At 32.4% G+C, this 11,178-nt stretch overlaps 2 long non-coding RNA genes across 3 annotated transcripts; both read right to left on the bottom strand.

Moving 5' to 3' along the window:
* Positions 1-2,796: 2,796 nt before the first annotated feature.
* Positions 2,797-6,037, bottom strand: LOC128514652 (uncharacterized). The gene is made up of 4 exons (XR_008356556.1): positions 5,484-6,037; positions 5,322-5,387; positions 3,822-3,881; positions 2,797-3,274 (listed from the first exon to the last, which is right to left on the bottom strand). It is a non-coding gene; the product is annotated as an uncharacterized LOC128514652 (long non-coding RNA).
* A 139-nt stretch (positions 6,038-6,176) lies between these two features.
* Positions 6,177-10,608, bottom strand: LOC128516736 (uncharacterized). Of its 2 annotated transcripts, none has more exons than XR_008356768.1 (4): positions 10,569-10,608; positions 7,166-7,234; positions 6,975-7,067; positions 6,177-6,879 (listed from the first exon to the last, which is right to left on the bottom strand). It is a non-coding gene; the product is annotated as an uncharacterized LOC128516736 (long non-coding RNA). The 2 variants fall into 2 exon arrangements; XR_008356767.1 differs by lacking the exon at positions 10,569-10,608 and adding an exon at positions 8,397-8,443.
* Positions 10,609-11,178: the final 570 nt, after the last annotated feature.

Here is an 11,178-nt window from a genome sequence, read left to right as displayed (position 1 = left end):
TCTCATTTACAGTCCCCATCTTCCTTTTCTATGTTTCTTTGTGCAGTCAACCAGAAGGTAACAATAAATAGAAACAAATAGAGAATTTATAATGATAAAAGCTAAACATGCAATTGATCCATATCGATTCGTAACACTTTTCTAGCAGGATGTTGGGTTGCTGTGGGTAATGCAGGGCAATTACATCAGCTTTAAATCAAACACTATATTATAAACATAAATAATGAACTATAATACAAAAACAATTACAGATAGACTTATAAACATTACCTATTTTATCTCAACCTAATAATTAGTAATTGACTGTACATGGCTTTACATAGATTTACTGGAAATATAGCTTAAAAGCCAAATTCTATCAGTCTAATGAACTGACTATAATGACATTAACTGTGCTAACTAATAGTTGTCACTGTATATATTTTCGTGAGACCTAGCCTATTGACGAGGCATTCTTGTCTTTTAACAGAACCCAAACTTGATTGATTAGTCACTTAACCTTAAAAGCTAAATGCTTTTTAAGCCAGTGCTTTTCTTGTTATCTGGGTGTGTGTCTTCCACCCCAGAACCCTGAATGCAAGTAAAGTCATGTTCTTTAATTCTGAGTCTGTGCTTTGCTATAAAACTTTTTTTTAAATTTACGAATAAAGCCCCAAACGGTTAAACCTGATGATACTACTGGTCATATCTATAAGCAGATTGAACTGTACAGTAGAGGGCAGAAAAACTATTTTTGAAAAGAGCCACATGAGACTGAATTCCAACTAGTTTATGAAGTAAGAGGCATAACAGACTAGGGAAACTTTAATTTTAATACTATTTGGATTATGATATGTGCCTAGCTTTAAATACATGGTTGGACTTGTTGGGTAAGTTTACTTTCTCAAGTACTTGGTCAATGGTTACATCATGGATGAGCCAAACAAAAAAATCAGAAATCGAAGTCAGGGTTATACCCTCGCAAAAGTTTTTTTTCCCCCTGATGGCACAAGTGTATTCTAAAGTGACAATGCCAGTACGCATTGGGTTCAAATTGAGAAACAGTGTTTTACTGTAGGTAGCATGAGACATTATTTTTACACATGGATTGGCCAAAACTTTTTGGGATGTGATTTAGAAGACTACGCACTGCCTGACCCTCTCATCACCAATACATGATCTTGGAGAAATATTTATGCAACTCTGAAAATAAATGTTGAAATAAATAAATAAATGTTGTGACATTGCATAAGCTTATCAAAACAATGCCACAGCTGTGACCAAAGCAAAAGGCAGGAAACAGAGTAATGTTTCCTGGCAACTCATCTCTAACACAAGCATCGGTTTGCTGTGTACTGTAACTGTGCCATGATGGGAGATTTCTGCTCCACCACAGAAGAAACTGTAATAGAAAATAGAAAATAAAGAAAATTTATGAAAGATCTGACTATCCTTTGTTTGGTTTAGAATAAACGAACTTTTCACAGTTTTCACATTTTCTTCACTACCATTTTCATTATTATTATTATTATTATTATTATTATTAATATATTATTATTATTATCTTATCCAGAGCGACTTACAAAAAGTGCTTTAATGTTTACATCATTGGATACATACTTACACTGGGTTAACTAGGTTAATAACTAAGTGCCATTAGTCCAACACAACTGGGAAGAGGTTTTTTTTTTTGGGGGGTGGGGGGGTGTTAGTCCAAGTACTGGAGAAACAGATGCGCCTTGAGTCTAGATTTAAAGATAGTCAAAGTCTCTGATGTACGGACATCTAAAGGAAATAGTAGTAGTATTAGTAGTGGTTGTATCAGTAGTAGTAATGTATGCATGTATGTCTTATTTGCATTAATTTCCTAAAATGTTACTTTTATTGCACTTACATTCAACAAATGAATTTGGGAATGATGTCACAAAATTATTATTATTATTATTATTATTTATTTATTTATTTATTTATTTTATTGTTGTCATTATTATTATTATTATTACTCGTCTTAAAAACAATCAAAAAAAGAAAAAAACATAAAAACATTAGTGTTATTTTATTGCCTGTTTTTCTTTTCATTTATTTGTTAGTTTGTTTGCTTTTTTAATTTATTTTGCTCATTCATGTTCATTGATATTGTAGTTGGTTAAAATGACATTAAATTAATATCATCATATTGTCTGAGTCACTTTATACTGTACAATCCAGTATCAATTTATTAAAGATAATAGTGCAAAAAAATGGCGGGGGGGGGGGGGGGGGGGGGGTTGGGGGGGCAGAATGCTTTGGGTTGTAAGGGCTATAATAATTTATTTTATTGTTGTTTATTGTTACAAGTTACATTGTTACAAGTTACATGTTTTTTTATCTGTTTTTTTATCTTTTTTATGAAAATTATCAACAGATATTTGGGTTTTTCATAATTATTAGAAATATATATATATATATATATATATATATATATATATATATATATATATATATTACGCATAGATTACAACTTAAATACCCTAAAATTAGAACTTTCATATTAGCAGAACTTGCAGTGCTACATCTATTTCCACTTTTATTTAAATACAAATTATTTTGCTGCCTCAACAAATATAAGTACAAATACTGAACTCTCTGCAGAGTTATTAAACCAAAACTGTAAACTGTATTCACATAAAAAAATCTCACTTTTACACGTAAACCCTGAACACTAAAACTACACTTATTCGCTGTAAAAACTTTATCGACAATAAAATGTGCTGTGTTAGAAACATCAAACAAAAATCATTCACAGTGTGTTTGTGGGGTGGGGGTGGGGGGGTCAAAGTTAGGTGGGTGGTCATGATGTTATGGCTGATCGGTGTAATTTTGACTATATAAAGTATAAAGAGCATAAAATACATTCAGTTAAAGACAGAGTCACTCTGACTAGCTGTTTTTGTATCTTTTTATTATCCTAAATAGGATATGAGCTCAGACATGGACAAAGATGTACATTTTGTCAGCATGCAGTAAAAAATAAAGTTTTGCGCAATAGTCTATATTTATATCAAAGTATTACACAAACACTGGCTGATGTTAAAGTTTCAACTTATTCACCAAGAACAGGAAGTGAACAACATGTGGCATATGTTTATGATAAGTAAGCAATACAATAAAAAACAAAGTGTACATAAAAAAAGAAATGAAAATAATTACTGACTATGTACATATTAATATTAATAATAATTTCATTAGGATAAATTTCAGGTGCTGTGTTCTGGCTTCTGGATCATTTTGTAAACAGGTTAATCCTGGTCCTGATCTAGAAATAAAGGCAAGAAATGATTGTTAAATGCTAACGTTCGCAAATATTCAGTATTTACAGTAACACTTTATGAATACGATGTTCTCATACGATATTCAGCATTATACTGTACAGTACTAAACAAATTTAATTTTTCAGTACACATCCATTGTATGTATAAGATGCCCCCTCTTGTGACTGTTAGAGAGGATACTGTGTTTCCAACAGCAAGATTACATACAAGTATAAGGACTATTAGTCTGAATACAGAACAGTGATGTTATAATAAATATCAGTGCATCTGTGATTCAGCATCACATACAGTATATTTAGGTTCTCACAGGTAATTAGGGAATATCACAGCTGTTTACAGAAGTTACACTGATTCACTTCAATTTAATTTTATTTGTATAGTGAAATGCTATTCACCATGCTCTGGCTAATCAGCGCTGTTTATTTCTTTTATAGATAAAAATAATGAAGTGGTGATATTATTATAGGAACACACTGAATATGTGTGTGTGTGTGTGTGTGTGTGTGTGTGTGTGTGTGTTCATACTTGTACCGTTGGATGTTGAATGTGCTGCTAGGTAATAAACACCCTCATTATCTTTCGGTGGTTCACCTGATCAAGCAAAGCAGTTTTCATTTATCATTTATTTAATCATTTATTTTTATTATTCTTAAAAGAATAGCTGTATAACTACTGCTTCTCAATTTTATACATTTTTCTCAGCACACTGTACCAGCACTTCTTCAAAGGGTTTTATTCGTTATTCGTGAATGGATACATCTGTGATTCTGATTAATTTATTAGTTAAATCAGAAGTTTACACACATTAAGGCTGAAGTCATTAAAACATAGTTTTTTTCCACTACACTTCCATAGTGTATAGTGTTGGCGAGTTGTTAGGACAGTTAATTTACGTGACACAATTATTTTTTTTAAATACAGACAGACTATTTGATTTCTAATTCATTATATCCAATTCCAGTCAGTCAGAAATTTACATTAATTCAGTTAATTGTGGCTTAAACATTTTCAGAAAACTGTGTCATGAGATTAGAATCTTCTAATAGACAAAATTACATTATTTGAGTCAATTGGAGGTGTACCTATGGATGAACTTTAAGGTCTTTCCTAAAACTCAGAGCCTCATGTTTTCATCATGAGAAAATCAAAAGAAATCAGCCAAGACAATTTTCAAATGCCTAAAGTTGCCATGTTTATCTGTACCAATATAATTACAGTACATACTGTAAGCATAAACACCATGGTATCACACAGAAATACTGCTCAGGAAAGAACCAAAAAAATACAAATCATCCCAGAACACCAGTAATCCTTGTGGAGACAGTGGAGGAAACAGGTACAAAAGTATTTATATTCACAGTAAAGCGAGACAGATATGAAGTAACCTGATAAAAACGAGCTCAAGGGCCCAACAGTGACAAACTACTTGTGGTGGGGTTTGACCTTCTGGACCTTCTGGAATGCTTTAACCACTGAGCTACCCCTGCCCCTGTGGTTTTTCCAAATGATATTTTTCAGATGGACAATGCCGCAAGTGTACTTCCAAAGTTGTGGCAAAATGGCATAATGTTAATAAAATCAATGTATTGGAGTGGCCCTGACCTCAATCCAGAGCAGAACTGAAAAAGTGTGTGTGTGAGCAAGGAGACCCACAAACCTGACTGGGAATGGGAAAATAAAGTCCAGCAACTTACTGTAATGTAAGAAGCAAAATTACTGAATACAAGCTACAGTAAGTGTATGTAAACTTTTGATTCACTGTGAATGTAATAACAGGAATAAAAACTGAAATATATCTTTTTCTCTGCTATTATTCTGACATGTTACAGTCATAACATAAACTAATGATCCTCACTAACCTAAGACAGCGAATGTTTATTTGGATTAAATGTCAGTTTCTGAGAACTTGAATTATGTTCCAGGTGTTGGGTTCATGTTTGTCTTGCAGGTTTAATTGCTTGTGTGTGTGATTAAAAAAAACAGTAAAATGTGATAAAATGGTAAAATGGTTAGAGAAACACTAAACTGTACCTGTGGCGTTGGATGACGGGACATTTGCTAGAAAATACACAGACTCTGTCACTCTCTGTTGATCACCTAATAAACATATCTTTATAAATCATTATTTCTAAATAGACAATTAGAAACTGTATAATGAAATAAAGTATTGTATTTATACAGTAATAAACTCACCAGACTGTGGGGATTCTGGAAGCTCCACATCAATGGAGTCATCTATACTTGTCTGATTTTGTGTATCATCGATTCCTGCAAGAATAATAGTATTTTCTTTTTTTCCCTTCCATTCCTGCACTTTTATTCTCCTATGTATCTAATACACTTTATGTTGTCAGGCGATGAGACAGCTGCCTCCGATTAGAACAGAAACATATCTTATATAGCACTAGCACTAGAATCCCATCTTTCAAATATTTGTTTCTTGTGTTCCACCTGAGAGAATGCTAATCTGAAAATCACCAGTTATTATGCAGGGTTTACAAGAACCTTTTTTCTTTATTTTTTTAAAACAAATGATTTTTTCTGATTAGCCAGGCTTTTTCAGGTTTAGGGTCAGTAGTGGGTTCGGGTAATGATCAGGAATATGTAGGTTTGGGGTTAGTGTGGGTTTGGTTAGGTTTGGATTTAGAGTGGGACTAGGTTAAGGCCCAGGGCTAAGGTTAGGTTTGGGGTTGGCTTGGATTAGGTTTGGTGCTAGAGTGGGACTAGGTTATGGTTTATGGCTAGTATGGGGTTAAGGGGTAGGATAAGATTAGGGTTAGGTTTAGCGTTGGGTTGGGTTAGGTTTGGGGTTAGAGTGGGGTTAGGTTGAGAATCAGGGCTAAAATTAGGCTTAGGGTTAAATTAAGGCTATGGTTAGATTTACGTTTAGGGCTTGCTTAGGGTAAATCTAAAACTTATGGTTAGGGTAAGGATTAGGTTTAGGGTTACAGTCATGTCACGTGACTAAACAGAATGTCACACCCTGTAGATTCAACTCTACTTCGACTTACACCTACAGGCTAGTTTCTGTGACATTTCCACTGTAGCCTCTCTGTAAGCAGCGAAGGGCCTCAGTGGCAGTTAATGAACATCAACATAGTTGACCATCTACCCTTTTTAGTCTTACTATTATTTTCACTCTAAACCATTTTAAAAGAAAAGCCTAAACATTGATAGACTCAGCACACACTTTCCAACCAAAGTATAAATTACACAAAAGGACATGGACGTTTTCTGTTTCATTTGCCTAGTGTACAGATATTCTGAATGAAATGTTGCATAAATGCTGCAGGGTAATGAACTTAAAACAATAGAAACTGTATTCGTTACGTCTAATAGTTTAATTGTTGATGTATTTACAGGGGCAGCTCCTGGTCATATCTCTATCTGTACTTGTTCAGAATGAATGATCTATTTTCTTTGAATAATGCCTTCGGATTCCGTGATAATCCTATTATTTATACTGATGACTAATAACTTAAATAGTTACATAATAAAATTAATTATTAGTAAATAGTAAACTCACCAGGTTTTGGGGCTGCTGGCAGGTCAACATACTCATTGGCTTGTACCTGGTTTTGCTGAACTTCTGAGATATTGAGCATAAATCATACTACAGAATTTAATGTTAAAGCTACATCCTAAATTTTACAAATAGTGTCTAGTAAATTTAGCATTTCTTACCTTTTATTTTTTTGAAAAATTTCCACATAGGCAAAGCAAATAGTAATACAACCATGCAGCTCACTAAGACTACAATAGTGACTGTAAGCACCTCTGAAAATGAGAACACATCATCATCTTGCATCATCACATGAAAGAAATTCACATTTAAAAGGTTATTAAAAGTATAAACATTCTAGTGAGCTTCTAACCTTTTACTTTTTCTTTTTTATTAACATCATCATCATTATCATCATCACTCTTGTCTTTGCCACCCAAGCCTAGAGTACAAAGTAAGTTGTGTCAGTTACATACATGATTGAAGATTGGTTAAAAGTCAAGATAGTATTTAAGTCTACAAAAATGTTAAATGCCCCCATCAGGGGAAAAATAAGCCTAAATAAAAGTGACTACCATCATCAGGAAAGCATGCAACAAGTATTCATGTTCTCTTTTTTTACTTCCTGGCCACTTAATCTTTTTATAAAGGGTCATTACCTGTTGTCAGGTTGCGAGACTGGAAAATATTTACACTGACCACAAAGACAATGTGGATGAACAGTAAGTTCAAAGACTGATAAAAGCAAGGAACTGCCAAAAAGCACTACATACTACTAATTAAATCATTTTGGGATTAATAAAGTTCTAATTAAAATTAAAATTATGAATACATTGATTTATAAACAAACAACAAAACAAATTAACAGTTTTTTACACTGTGATATTTTCTATAATATAATAATTTCTATTATAATTTCTAAAGTTATTTCTATAGAATGTCATTTCTATAATATATTAATTTTATAAATGAAACTTTTTTTGTCTTGTTAACTACAAGAAAGTAAAAATAGCAGCCAACAAGGGTGTTCCTAGCTGCCTACAGAGTGAGCCAAAAAATGCACACACACTTCAGGAAATGAAAAAAATATATATGATAGAGATTACATTAAAATCATATTAATAATATTATCACATAATTATTATAATATTATCATATTTATAACATGAAACAAGTTGTTGTTTTCTCCTTGGAGTGTGTATACATTTTGGGCTGATTCTATTTTTACATCTCTCTCTATTTTTTTATATAATTGTCATACTTAAATTATTCAAATAATCGAACACATTTTCATAGTACACAAAGACAACATTATAAGATAAAGTTATTTATAAAGTGTCTGAAAAAGTGAAGTATGCTAAAAAAGCAACACCGTTGTAATTGACATGTATCAGTCTGACATTTATCATTTAAAAAGTGCATTTCGAATTTACTCTGCTTATCTTTGTGTAATATTTATTTGCTGATGTCAATTATTTAAGTGTGACAAATATGCAAAAAAAGGGGGGGCAAGTAAGGGGCAAATACTTTACAGGCTTTATTACTTGCATGAGATTAATTATACTGACATTTAAAACAGAAATGTTAAAAATATAACTTCAAACCTTTTCTGTCTGTATCTTCTGTCATGGGGTTTGTTGTCATTATACCTGTGGGAAGATGATTAGGTGTTTTATTATGATTTAACATTTTAATATATTATTATTTTCAGTATATAAATTAATGCACAACTTGTAATTTGTGGAAAATCAGCATGCATAGATATTTCTTTTTTTGAAACATAAACAGAAGTGTTTGTACAGTAGATCTGCAAACAAAATTTTTAGCGATGAGAGGTGGGTACTCAATTACATTTACTTAGGTAAATTTTTGAAAAAAATAAATACTTCTATGAGTAGTTTTACTGCACCATACTTTTTACTTTTACTTGTTTATATTTGTGAAGAAGAAACGCTACTCCGCTACATTCGGCTATACTCGACTTGTTACTTTTCTAACCATTTCCACATGACTGTTTCACCAATCAGATGCAGCAACAATAATCACATGACTCCGTTTGACCAATCAGCAGAATACACACACACACACATATACACACACTAATGTAAAGGGCCAGAAGTATTGAAACATTATCAACATTATTATGTTGATTGTTGAAAAAGGTTCAACAATCAACAGTGCTCGTTACAGTGCGACGCTTATTGAAAAGCTGGAGACTAAAAGCTAAACTTTGCATTAAACACAGAAGATCAATATACAAAGTTATATTTCTATTTTTCTTTTCTTTTCTATATTTCTATATTTGTTATATTAATATTTGTTCTTATATTGATATTCCGTTCTTATTTGTAAAGTATATTTTACTTTGTACAGTACATTTCACTAGTTACTCTTATTTTCTAAAGTATTTCTTTTATTACAGTATATTTTACTTTGTACAGCATATTTTACCAGTAAAATTTATTTTTAACGTATTTCTTTTATTCATATTTATTTTCTTATGTATAAGCTTTTATTATTTTATTTTTTTTAGGTCACTGGCAGTCATGTAAGCATTTCACTGCATATCGTACTGTGTATGACTGTGTATGTGACAAATAATATTTGAATTTGATTTAAATTTGATATAGAAATAAGAAAGAAATCAGGCTTCCCCTGTTTTTAGACTGTATTTGTCATTTTATTAAAAATAAACAAAAACCCTTATTTAACAGATTTGCTTTGGAAATAAACTCATATGTGCTGTTGCTGACTGTCATCTCTTCTCAGTTTTTCACTGTGTATTTTAAAGTGCAGGAATGTGTGTTGAAACCTTTACACTTTTACTGTCAAATCACGCTACCATCATAAAATTGTCAAAATGGGATTTGTCAGAAACATCTCAAGGGAAGACAGGGTGAAGTTGGCTTAAAAAAAAAAAGAAGGATTAGGTTAGACTACTGTCATATAACTGAACAGACTGTAAAACCAGATGCCCTTCTATTGTACATCACTATTATTAAACACTTAAATCTGCAGTGAAAAATACAACCGTACAGACAGATAAAAGTAGGGATCAGTGAGGAACATACTGACCAGTGGCGAGCAATTTCAGCTATTGTTTTGGCTGTGAAAGGAATTATTTGTCAATTTTTACTGGGTTTATAAATTGTGTGTTTATTTTTATTTTTGAAAATACTAAAAAGAAAGAAAATTCTTTCTAGTAGGAGTAGGAGGAATTTAATGTCTTTTTTCCTTTCTTTCTTTTTTCATCTGCCAATTCTCACCCACTACTGACACCCACTGACATCTACTGTACCAATTAGGTAAGGTGAAGCCCAACACATGCTTCTGCTAAGTCATATGAAGCCCGGCAATCATGTCTCTTCATATTGTTGCACACACAGTAACACACTTGGACAAAAAGCCAATTATACTCACAATTAATGAACTATTATAAAGATAATTTTCATATTTTTTATAATTAAATTTTGTGTGTCAATGAATTACAATGATTAGTCTTGGAAGTGCTACCTGAATGTAGAGATATAATATAGAGTGTGGTTTTAATGCAGCTACACAACATCTTAACTTATAATGCTTACTGCATAATAATAATAATAATAATAATAATAATAATAATCTGGGGCATTTATAAACCATAAGGTATTTTAGCAAATAGCAAAAAGAAAGAATCAAAGTAATTGGTGATATAAAGTTAATTTAATAATGTGCAAATAAGTCTGACTTACTTTCAAATTAATAATAGTAATGTTTAGGAATTACTGTACACTCACCTTGTAATGGAGTGACAGTCAGACTGACCACAGAAACAGTAGTGACAGTCAGGTTGTACACAGTATCAGTGTTACAGTAGTAAATCCCAGAGTCTGAGAGAGACAGATCCCTTATCATGAGTGATAAATCACCTAACACACTGTATCTGTGATCTGGATCAGGGTTGTGTTTAATGGTGTCTCCTCCAGGTTTAACAGTTATGATGGCCCGTCTCCCTTCAGGAACTCCTTTAGTCCAAATCACACTACCATCATTTCTACAGTAAAGATGAACATCTTTCCCCTCTGTTTCAGTCTTATACATTATGGCTGTAAAAACAAATACAACAAGCACTGAATTATAGACCGCTGTTGATCATATCTGCATGTTAGTTTTTATTTCTGAGAGATCTGATGACTATTTAACACATCATGCCAACTGTGCAGTAAATCAGCAGTTAAAATGCAGGTGAAGCTGCCTTTATTTAGTGTATAATAGTTTACTCACCACCGTGAGCTGTGTGTACAGAGCCATAAACCAGCAGAGAAGTTAAAGTAAGAAGCCACATTGCTGCCTCGTGTCCCTGTGAAAGTCACATGAAATGCTTTAGTCTCTGAGTGTGGCTTTAAA

The sequence above is a fragment of the Clarias gariepinus genome, chromosome 2, assembly GCF_024256425.1.
Source record: "Clarias gariepinus isolate MV-2021 ecotype Netherlands chromosome 2, CGAR_prim_01v2, whole genome shotgun sequence".
In the NCBI taxonomy this organism is placed as follows: Eukaryota; Metazoa; Chordata; class Actinopteri; order Siluriformes; family Clariidae; genus Clarias; species Clarias gariepinus.
The sequence above is the reverse complement of the archived record's forward strand: the minus strand, read 5'-3'. Positions and strand labels throughout refer to the sequence as shown.